Source organism: Myotis davidii, unplaced genomic scaffold (assembly GCF_000327345.1).
Source record: "Myotis davidii unplaced genomic scaffold, ASM32734v1 scaffold175, whole genome shotgun sequence".
NCBI classification, from domain to species: domain Eukaryota; kingdom Metazoa; phylum Chordata; class Mammalia; order Chiroptera; family Vespertilionidae; genus Myotis; species Myotis davidii.
Window position 1 is genome coordinate 2,372,578 of NW_006286972.1, and position 10,340 is coordinate 2,382,917.

The window sequence follows — 10,340 nt, forward strand, 5'->3', positions numbered from 1 at the left end:
ATGCAAGAGGGCAAAGCCCCAGCTGAGGGACCCCCCCAAGTGCACAAATTTTTGTGCACCGGGCCTCTAGTTGTAAATAATGCTGCAATGAACATAGAGGTGCATATATTCTCCCAAATTAGTTTTTTTTGTTTCTTCGGATATGTTCCTGGAAGTTTAATAGCTGGGTCATAAGGCAGTTACATTTATAATATTTTGAGGAAACTCCACACTCCTTTCCACTGTGTCTGTTCCAAGCTGCCTTCCCACCAACAGTGCACAAGGGTTCTCCAAGTTCTCACCAACATCTATTGGAAACACCTACATTTAAAATGGGATTTTAAATAGTAGTATTACAATAAGCTCATCGAAATTAAATGGCTGTTTTGAACATCACTGAAATGAATAGAGTCTTTTGTAGATTATAACAGCAATGTTTTAAAAAGTATCTCCTTATATTGATCTAAAGATAGAAATGATTTTTACAATATTGTCAATTGTTTATAAGTTCCAACAAATCTGAAATTCTGCAAAACTATTTTATTTTATTTTAAAGTAAATTCATTGGGTTAGCATTGATTAATGAGATTATATAGGTTTCAAGTGTATGTACATTTCTATGATACATCATCTGTATATTGTGCCCACCAGCCAAAGTCAGATCATCTTCCATCACCATATGTTTGGCCCCCTTTATCCTTTACTATCCTCCCCACTCCCATTCCCTCTGGTAGCCACCATACCATTGTCTGTGTCTATGAATTTTGTTTGGTTTCTTCTGTGTTCATTTGTTGCTGTCAGTTTTATATTTCACATATGAGTGAAATCATATGGTTCTCAATTCCCATCCATGTTGTTCCTAATGGCAATATTTCATCCTTTCTTATGGCTGAGTAGTATTCCATTATATATATTTAATGTCATTGTGGAGGCAGCATCTTTCTCACACTAAAGAATATAGCTTTACACACATGATTAGTGTCTTCCAGACCTGACCCTGGATATTTCAAAGGAACTTAGGAGAAGTCTTCTCTCTACCATGCCTGAAATTTCAAGCCTGATTATTTTCAGTTGCTTGTCAAAGGGGTCCTTTACTTCTCCCTTGCTCTCCTGGAGTAATTAGGGCTCATGGCTCAGCTTTACATGTGGAACACTTAAGGGAAAATGAATTAGATAAAACAAAGTAGAATAATGTAATATATACAACACATTATTTTTTTAATAATTTTTTTCTTAAAGCCACACACAGATTTCAATATTAGCTCTTTTTCATCTTATTATTTATATATCAGATTTGTAATAAAATATCACCATTAAGATATGCTTCTAATGTTTATTTTACAAAGCCACTTTTATGTGCTCCTTTGAGTTTTGCATAATAATTGCCTTATCTCCAATTACATAGATATCCTCAAATTTAATAAAAGCATGTCCCTAAGATTTTAGTAGTTACAAAAAGGGGCATGCATCTCATCATATTATAAATTTTTCTTTGGCACAATGTCTATAATTTAATATGTTGCAATAAATAAAATATTTCCTGTTATTTTCTATGAAACCATAGCAAAACACAGCAAATATCTGTGGATGAAGAAGAATCAGTGAATCGTAGGAGATCTTAGCCATTTACCCTGCTTTTACCAATGCTATGGGCCATAAATATACCTCAAAAATATCTCTGAAAGACCATGAGATAACCACGATTTAAATATTTCCACTGACAGGAGTTTCATTATATTACAAGGAACGTTTTATACTTTGTTATTTTTAAAGCTCTGATTTTAGAAAGATCATCTTATAAAGAACCAATTTGTACCTTCCTCAATTTTGACTGATTGCTTATAATACCATAATCAGCAGTTGTGCTGTCAATTTAACCTGAAGCTGTTCATTCTTCTAAATGACAACCTTTCCAATGTTAATGACAATCACTTCTCTCCATAAGTCTATTGTCTCCACCAACAGTTTTACACATTTCTTGCAGCCCCCATCTCATGAAAGACATTCTTTTTTATCTCTCTCTCTCTCTCTCTCTCTCTCTCTCTCTCTCTCTCGAGACTGGCTTTCACAAAATCTAATTAAATAAATAAATAAATTATATATATATATATATATATATTAGATATTTTAATATATAGTTACTTTAGATAATCCTTATTTGGTGTTTTCTGATCCTATACAGCCATTCTTATTCCATTAAGTTTTTCTGTGCCAGTGGTATGACGATTACCACCATTTAAGAGAATGACAACTTAAGAAACTCCATTCCTCTATCTTCCTGAAAAAAAAAAATTCCCTGATATAAGGCTGAGAAAGAATAAAATTAAAATGATAAAATTATGTTTATTTTCTACCAAATATATACTAGTACAAGGCAATCAGGGGAACAGACTTGACTGAACTGTGCTGGACTTTGTGTTATGCATACAAACACATAAGATAGGTACATGGACTCTGTACATTTAGGCAGTTCTGTGTTGCAGAAGGTGTCTTAAACTTCCCATGATGCAGTTTTCTGTAAAATAAAATATGGATAGCTCAAGTTGCCAAATTTTCATTAGTGAAATGGAAGTGTAGACAATCCACTATAATTCACTTTTAAATTAACCTTTATGATTAAATGCAAATATGTCAATAAACATTGGCAAAGAATATGTTTAGATGAAAACTAAATAAAATGCCAAAGTAGTACCAACCTAAATAAAGAAATGCAATTGAACAATAATAAACATTTACTGTTGTCTATCATTTTGAAAAAAAATGTTATTTGCTTTTTGTTACTAGTAGTTTACTGTGGTTAATCTGTATAATTAATTCTTTCTGAAAAATGATTTGAAGAAATATATTAAATGCCTTAAATATATTCACATGTTTAAAAACAATAATTTGCCTACCCAGAAATTTATCGTATAAGATAATTAAATGTACCCACAAATATTTCTATATAAGTGTAGTCATTGTGTCATTGTTTGTCATAGCAGGAAATATGTGCATCCTAGATGGAGAAAGGTAAGGGTAATTAAAATGGTCAGTGCATTTATTTCATGCAGTAGATTGTATATATTCATTATAAACCAATTTTCTGAGTAATATTTTCTGGCATTTCATATTCACATAATTTATTTTTGAAAGAAAAGACCACAGGATACAACAAAGATGACAGAATATTATATGGAGTTTTAATACTGAATATTGCATAAACTGGGAGAAGACACACCACAGTATTCATGTCAATATATACATTGATTTGGCCTAAGACAGGGCAGACGTCTTCAGGGAAATTCGCAATATAAAGGGAAAACTGGAGCAAAAAACATGTTGTAGGTTGAATTATGTCCCTCACAGTAACATGCAGTACTTCAAATGTGACTGTATTTGGGATAATATTTGAAGAAGTAATTCAATTAAAACAGTATAATTAGGATGGCCCTAATCCAGGGGTGGGCAAACTTTTTGACTCGAGGGCCACAGTGGGTTCTTAAACTGGACCGGAGGGCCGGAACAAAAGCATGGATGGAGTGTTTGTGTGAACTAATACATGTTAACACTGCTGCTGTGAAGGAGCGGAGGGGAGAGCAAGAGAATTCTCTGCTCTTTCAGCTCCGCAGGCCGGATAGAACAGCCGAATGGGCCGGATCTGGCCCGCGGGCCGTAGTTTGCCCACGGCTGCCTAATCCAGTATGCCTCGTGTCCCTGTAAAGAAGAGATTGGGGCACAGGCACATATGCACCAAGGAAAGACCATGTGAAGATGGACAGAGGGAAGATCGCTTTCTGCAAGTCAGTCAGAGAGGCCTCGGAAGGCATGGCTGCTGGGAGTTTCTAGGAATGGATTCCCTAGTCTGAAGAAGGGTTTGCACTTCTACCACCCACGTTTCAACTCAGCACAGTGACAATTTGACACTAAAGCACTGTGACAAACCATCAAAGTGGTATCAGACTAACATGTACCTCCCTGTGCCTCAGGTTGCTAAGCTCCACCTCATTCCTACTTCAAAAGAGACTTTTTAAGTTAGTGCTTTCTTAATATCAAAGTCATATGTGTTGGCAAAAGAAAAAAAATGAAAGCATAGTTTAAAAAATAAAATCACCTATAACACCACGATCAGGGGAGAAGTGTTCTTTAGGTGTATAGCTTTCCAGATTCTCCTGTGCATTGATAGGTTTCTGAAGCAGATAAACTTGTACATACTGTTTTGTAACTTTTTTAAATATTTTTTTATTGACTTCAGAGAAGAAGGGAGAGGAAGAGAAAGATAGAAACATCCATGATGAGAGAGAACCATTGATTGGCTGCCTTCTGCACGTCCCCCACCAGGGATTGAAAACACAACCCAGGCATGTGCCCTAGATCAGAATCAAACCTGGGACCCTTCAGTCCTCAGGCTGATGCTCCATCCACTGAGCCAAACCGGCTAGGGCCTGTTTTATAACTTTTTTACACTTGATAATACTGTGACTATCATGCTGTGTCAAATATACTACTACACCTTTTTTATTTTAATTGTCTTCAGAAAGGAAGGGAGAGGAAGAGAAAGATGGAAACATCAATGATGAGAGAGAATAATTGATCAGCTGCCTGCTGCAGGCCCCACACTGGGGATCGAGCCCCTAACCCAGGCATGTGCCTCAACCAGGAATAGAACCCTTAACTCCTGGTTCAGAGCCATGCTTTTGAGCACTACATCTTTTTAAATGGCTTCATGGTATGCCATCATATGTCCCTCATGTTATTAAACTATTGTTGCTTTTCAGTTCGTTTCCAATTTTTCACTAATGAACTGCTGAAAAAACAACAACAAAATAAGGAGAAAACTCTGCTAACATCCTGATCTCCGACTTCCAGCCTCTTGCACTGTGAAAACACAAAATTCTGTTGTTCAAGCCACCCAGTCTGTGGTACTTTGCTATGGCAGCCCTAGCAGACTAGTGCAAAACATAATCACTAAATAAGTAGATAAGAACAACTGGAATTTGCTGATTCTGCAGACCACAGGGTCTATATAAAATCTGAGCTAGGACTATAAAACTGGGAGGGCTAAATTATTGCCAGATCAGTGCATTTTATTTTTGCTGTCTGTCTTGTGACTGATCCTTTTGCCCGTGGCCTGATTGTTCTTTTAAAATAGCGCACCTTCTCCAAAAGTTCAGTTTCTATAGGCAACAGCTGACTGTGGACATCAAGGTTGCTGGGTTTTGTAATATTTTTTTTTTTTTTAGTTTTTTTGTGTTGTTGTTGTTTTTATGTTGATGATTAGAAAGCAGAAAAACTTAACACTTGAAAGCTATAAACTGGGTTTGTGATTTCTGAGTTTGGGACTTGAATTTACCTTCAGAGCTGGCAAGTTTATTGTTTGCAGATAGTCTCTTAATGGGCTTTCGGTTATGCAATGTTTACATAAAGTTCCCACTCTGGGATGTTGATTCCCCAGACATCCTGGCTCCCAGAAACTAAACTGTGCTACCAAATAATATAAAAGACTCTTCATTCATTATGTCTGTAGATTAGAATCCCACTTAAAAATGTTTCTTTATAAATATGTGTTTAGACTGTACTTTCCCTAATTATATTTATTGTCTCTTGGCAAATGCATTGTGTGTGTGGTCTTGTTCTAGCTTTTGCTCAAGATTTTGAAAGGAAGGGAGGGCTGTGATACGTGTGGGTACCATGCCAGCAAAGGGACCATAAAGACACCCCAACTGGGATTGCTGACATGTACTGTAGAGCCAACCCATGCAAGGAGCTGTTTTTATATGGAATAACTCCGATATGAGCAAATGTAATGACATGCAGGATTCATGTGTTCTGATGGATTACATTCATGACATTTGAAGACAAGACCAACTGTGTATGTAGAAAGTGCTGTTTTCCAGGAAAAGAGTTGAAATTCTCAAGTCCAGTCATCTTGGAAAACAGCCAGTCCTGGGACAGAAAATGACTCGCAGAAGAGTATTCTTTACACTTGGTGAGGTAGAAGGGTAGCAAAAATATTATTGTCTTCAATCCATGGGGAGGTTCGGGTGCTCAGCCCCAAGAAAGAGTAACTCGATAATATGTTCACTGGGCAACACTAACCTGGCTCCTGCAGCTTGGAGGTGAGGTAAGCCTAGTCGCAGGAGGGCTTCTGCAGCACAAGAGCACCCAAGGTTTGTTGTTATTCCCAACTAGAGGCCTTGTGCACGAAATTTGTGCACAGTAGGGTCCCTAGGGCTGGCCGGCGATCAGGGCCGATCCAGGCCTTCCAGCTGCCAACAGAAGCCTTCCTTCATTCCGTACCACCCCCTGGTGGTCAGCACACATCATAGGGAGTAATCCAACTCCCAGTTTTCAGATTGAACTCCCGAGGGGACATTTTGCATATTAGCCGATATAGATAGATAGATAGATAGATAGATAGATAGATAGATAGATAGATAGATGACTGTGTGGTGGCTCCCTTTTCCTAACCTCATACTCACTCAATGATTTCCAAATGCTGGAGAAGTGACTGTGTCTCCAAATAGTACACTACACACCTGATTGCCTGGGCTCATTTATGAAAGGATTTTTCCAAGTAATGAAATAGCCGGCTGCAGGACATGATGGGACTAATATAATTAATAGAATGAAATCAAGATTCTAGTTTGGTCTTGGAATCTAATAGATCTCTGGCTTTGACCAAGGCTCTTAGAATCTTTATGCTTCTGTTCCTAAATAAGGGACTTGAAGGAGATGATCATCATGGTCAACGGCCAGCAAGTAGTATCTCCTGTTTTATTGAGCACCGTTGACATAAAAGAATTGTTACTTTTGCATATCAATTATTACACTGAGTTGAACATATGAAGAGCAGGTTATATCAATTTAATGAGACCCAGAACTGAACTGGAACTGATGCCACAAAAGGTCCTTCTTAATTATTTTTCCCTAAAAGAAAAAAAAAAACAAAACATGGCATCAATGTACTATTGTTCTTCTCCTCATCTCCTTTATTTCTCCCACAAGAAGACTGTGAAATCCCTTGGCCTTCTAGGTAAAATCTTAATAATCTGAAAAATGAATTGAGTTGATTCACAAGTAACTTTTTTAAGACTCTAAAAATGTCTCTAGAAAATAATTCCTTGTTTCCCACTTCCCATCATCATCATCTTCAAAGCCTTCTCCGTCAGACACATTGGTCCACAGTCAAACACTTTGCACTCATGTCTCCCCTTAATCTCACTCACAGGTTTGTTTGCTCACTGAAGTCTGGCTAATACTGGCCTCCATCTTTTACCAATAAACATTGATGTATTTTTAGTAAGGGCTCAGTTTAGAAAACATAAACCTATTAGATATTTTAAGGATAAAAAGACATAAGTAGACATTAGCTGAAATGTAGAGGCATTGGCAACTGAAAGGCTTGCAGGAGCAGGTTCTAAAGCTGATTGCAAAGGAGCGCTATTTGTTTGTGGCCACCGTTGAAGTGAGGCTAGTTTCAATAAGAGGGACTTCAAAAAGCTCATTTCAGAAGCCTCATTCTTACGATAAGGGAGACATGTTGATAAGCCTCTTTTTCTTGACGCCCAGGGTTGCTAAAGAATGAACCATGGTACCTCTTGGCTCTACCTAAACTGCAGCAACCTTGAGCTGCAGGGAGATTATCTAGGCCTCAAATCTGCCTTCTGACCTTGCTTGAGAGCCTCTTGTTAGATAACCCCAATTCACCCCCAAAAACAAAGCTTTAAAGCATTCTTGAAAATAGGGCTTACCCTGCCTGGCCTCTTTAAACAGAAGGAAGATGAAATGGGCATTGAAAGCCCATCTGTGCCCTGAATGTACAGCTGATACTGGCTTCTCTGTTTTTCTCTTCGGTTTGCCTCTTCTTTTCCCACCCAGGGAGTAAATATCTTGGCTGCATTTATATTGTGGTCCATTGCTTACACATATTAATGATCTTCCTATAACCTCTCCCTAAGTAGTGGCATATTACATGCTGCATTTGTTTGCTAGAATTGCCATAACAAAGGACCACAAACTGGGTGGCAGAGAGCAGGGAAATGTATTGTCTCACAGTTCTGGAGGCTAGACGTCTGAGATCAAGCTGTCAGAGTTGGCTCCTTCAGATTAAGGTCTGTAAGGAAGAATCTGTTCTTTGCCTATCTCCTGACTTCTGAAGGTTTGCTGACAATCTTTCTCATTCTTTTGCTTCTGCGTTCTCACTCTAATCTCTGCCTTTATCTTCCCAGGGTGTCTCCCTGTGTATCTGTCTCCAAATCTCCCCCTTTTATAAAACTCCAGTCATGTTGGATTAGGGGCCCGCCCTACTCCAAGTACGACTTCATTGTCTCTTAGCTAATTACATCTGTAGTGATTCTATTTCCAAATGAAGTTACACTGTGAAATACTATGCATTAGCACTGCAATGTATGGATTGGTGAGGGGGACAATTCAACTCACAATACAATTGATTTTGTTTTAATGAATGGTCTGTGTACAGTGAACATTTACTTAATCATAATCAGCCAACTCAGGAAAAAGACCTCATTCAAGGTCAATGCTAACATCAGGTAACCCACCAGAACAAGCAAACTCTGTTTCGCATCCTATGGGAAGATTTTCCTCCCCAAGCCAATGGGTTGTATGTGGTGAATGTGAGAAATAGAAAGAATACAATATCCCATCTCTTTGGTGCCAAAGCATATTCATTTGTTTGCTTAAATTATTTTATATTCCCCGTGCTCTTTGGCATTGAGAAAATAAGTGGTTTGTTTTATTATTTTTTTTCTCTCTTGGTGTTGCTTTGAAGATTTTCAATCCACTAAGAATGTTGTGTGTTAACAAGGGAAAGCCCAAATTAAAGGAAGCAAGTGGTTTGGCAGTTGAAAACAGAATTAAGTTTGCGAAAATATCTTTCCACTGCCATGTTTTAACTTGTTTTAATAGCACTGAATATGTCTTTTTATTAGTTGTAGAGCAGCTTATGAATATTTACCTGTCTGTTAGGTGCATCTATCATAGGGAACACAGAGGGGAGATTCTTTCCTTTTAGGAGTCTGTTAATTTGCTGAGTGCGGGTTACTTAAAAACCAGTTTTTGGCTCCTGTTAGTGGAAAGTCACTCAGTGGGGAGAGGAGAGGAGAGGACAGTGTTCCTATTCCCTTATCTGTATAATGAGTATTTAGTTTCCACGGTCATTGCAAGTTCAGATCAACAGCAACGGTGTTGTAACAGAGTTCTACTTTTTAGTCCAACTTCTGGCAAGCTGTCCTTCCTTTTCACTTTCTTAAAGGGGACAATTGAAGATGCCAATTTTGTTTCTGATTGGGCCGCGGTTCAAATGGAAGCTTGACAGCTCTAGCTGTTCTGTTGTCTAAATCCTACAGTTTCAGTTTCCTCAAGCCCCAAGGGAGGATCATAGGACTTATCCCACAGTTTTATCATAGCGGGGATTGACCCTAAGTAAGGTCCTGTATGGGGAATATATAGTGTGGTGCCTGATTTCAACTAATTTGGGAACAATTTCTTCTTCCTGGGATGTTTGATCATTTCTTTCTCATTGATATTTATCCATTTCATCACACTGTATCTCATGCTAGTTTCTGTTTCCAATCTAAGTTCCCTAAGTGTGGAACAATTCCTTGTATTAGGCTGGTGATCATCATTTCTGTTTTGCGTATTCTGTCTTCTTATGTGCAGATTATCTCTTTGAGATCTCTTTTTCCCTGTACTAAATTCTCACTCATTCCTCATAAATGTCTTCTGCTCTCTAAGAGAGTTCTCTTTAATTTGTGTTTTCCACAATGTTACCTTTGCTATTTACTGTTTCTAATGGTGATTTTACTGGGCATGGTTGGTTGACTTCCCAGCATCCATTTCACCAATGCCTCCCCTTGTAGGTGTCATGAGGTTTGTGTATCTGGTTGACTCTTCTCTCAGCTCCAGGGATGGGACCTGAGTGAGCCAAGACAAGCCGTAAAATGTTATGCCCTTGGGTTAACTGGGTGACGCTTGGACACTCAATCTGATTGCTTCCCCCAGACTCAAGCCAAGTTGTGAAAAGGGGACTCTTCCTTCTGGACAGTGTTTAGGGCTTGGGGGTTTAAGTATGCAACCGCTGCAGCTGTTTTGCCACCTTGAAAGAAGCTAAGCCCAGACCAAAACCAACCTGACAAGGAGAGAAATTCTGAGAGAGAAGCTGGGAAAGCACACAGGAGCTCTGAGCCAGCGCTGCCTGGAGCCTGATCTGTCTGAACGTTCAAGTTAAGTGAGACAATATATTTTCTTAAGGGTTAAGTAACCTTAGATTGGATTTTCCTTCACTTAGAACTTGCAACATTTCAACTTATTTACTTTGCTATGTTATTACTTTCATTTTGTTCCACCGGCTTTTTAAAAATTCT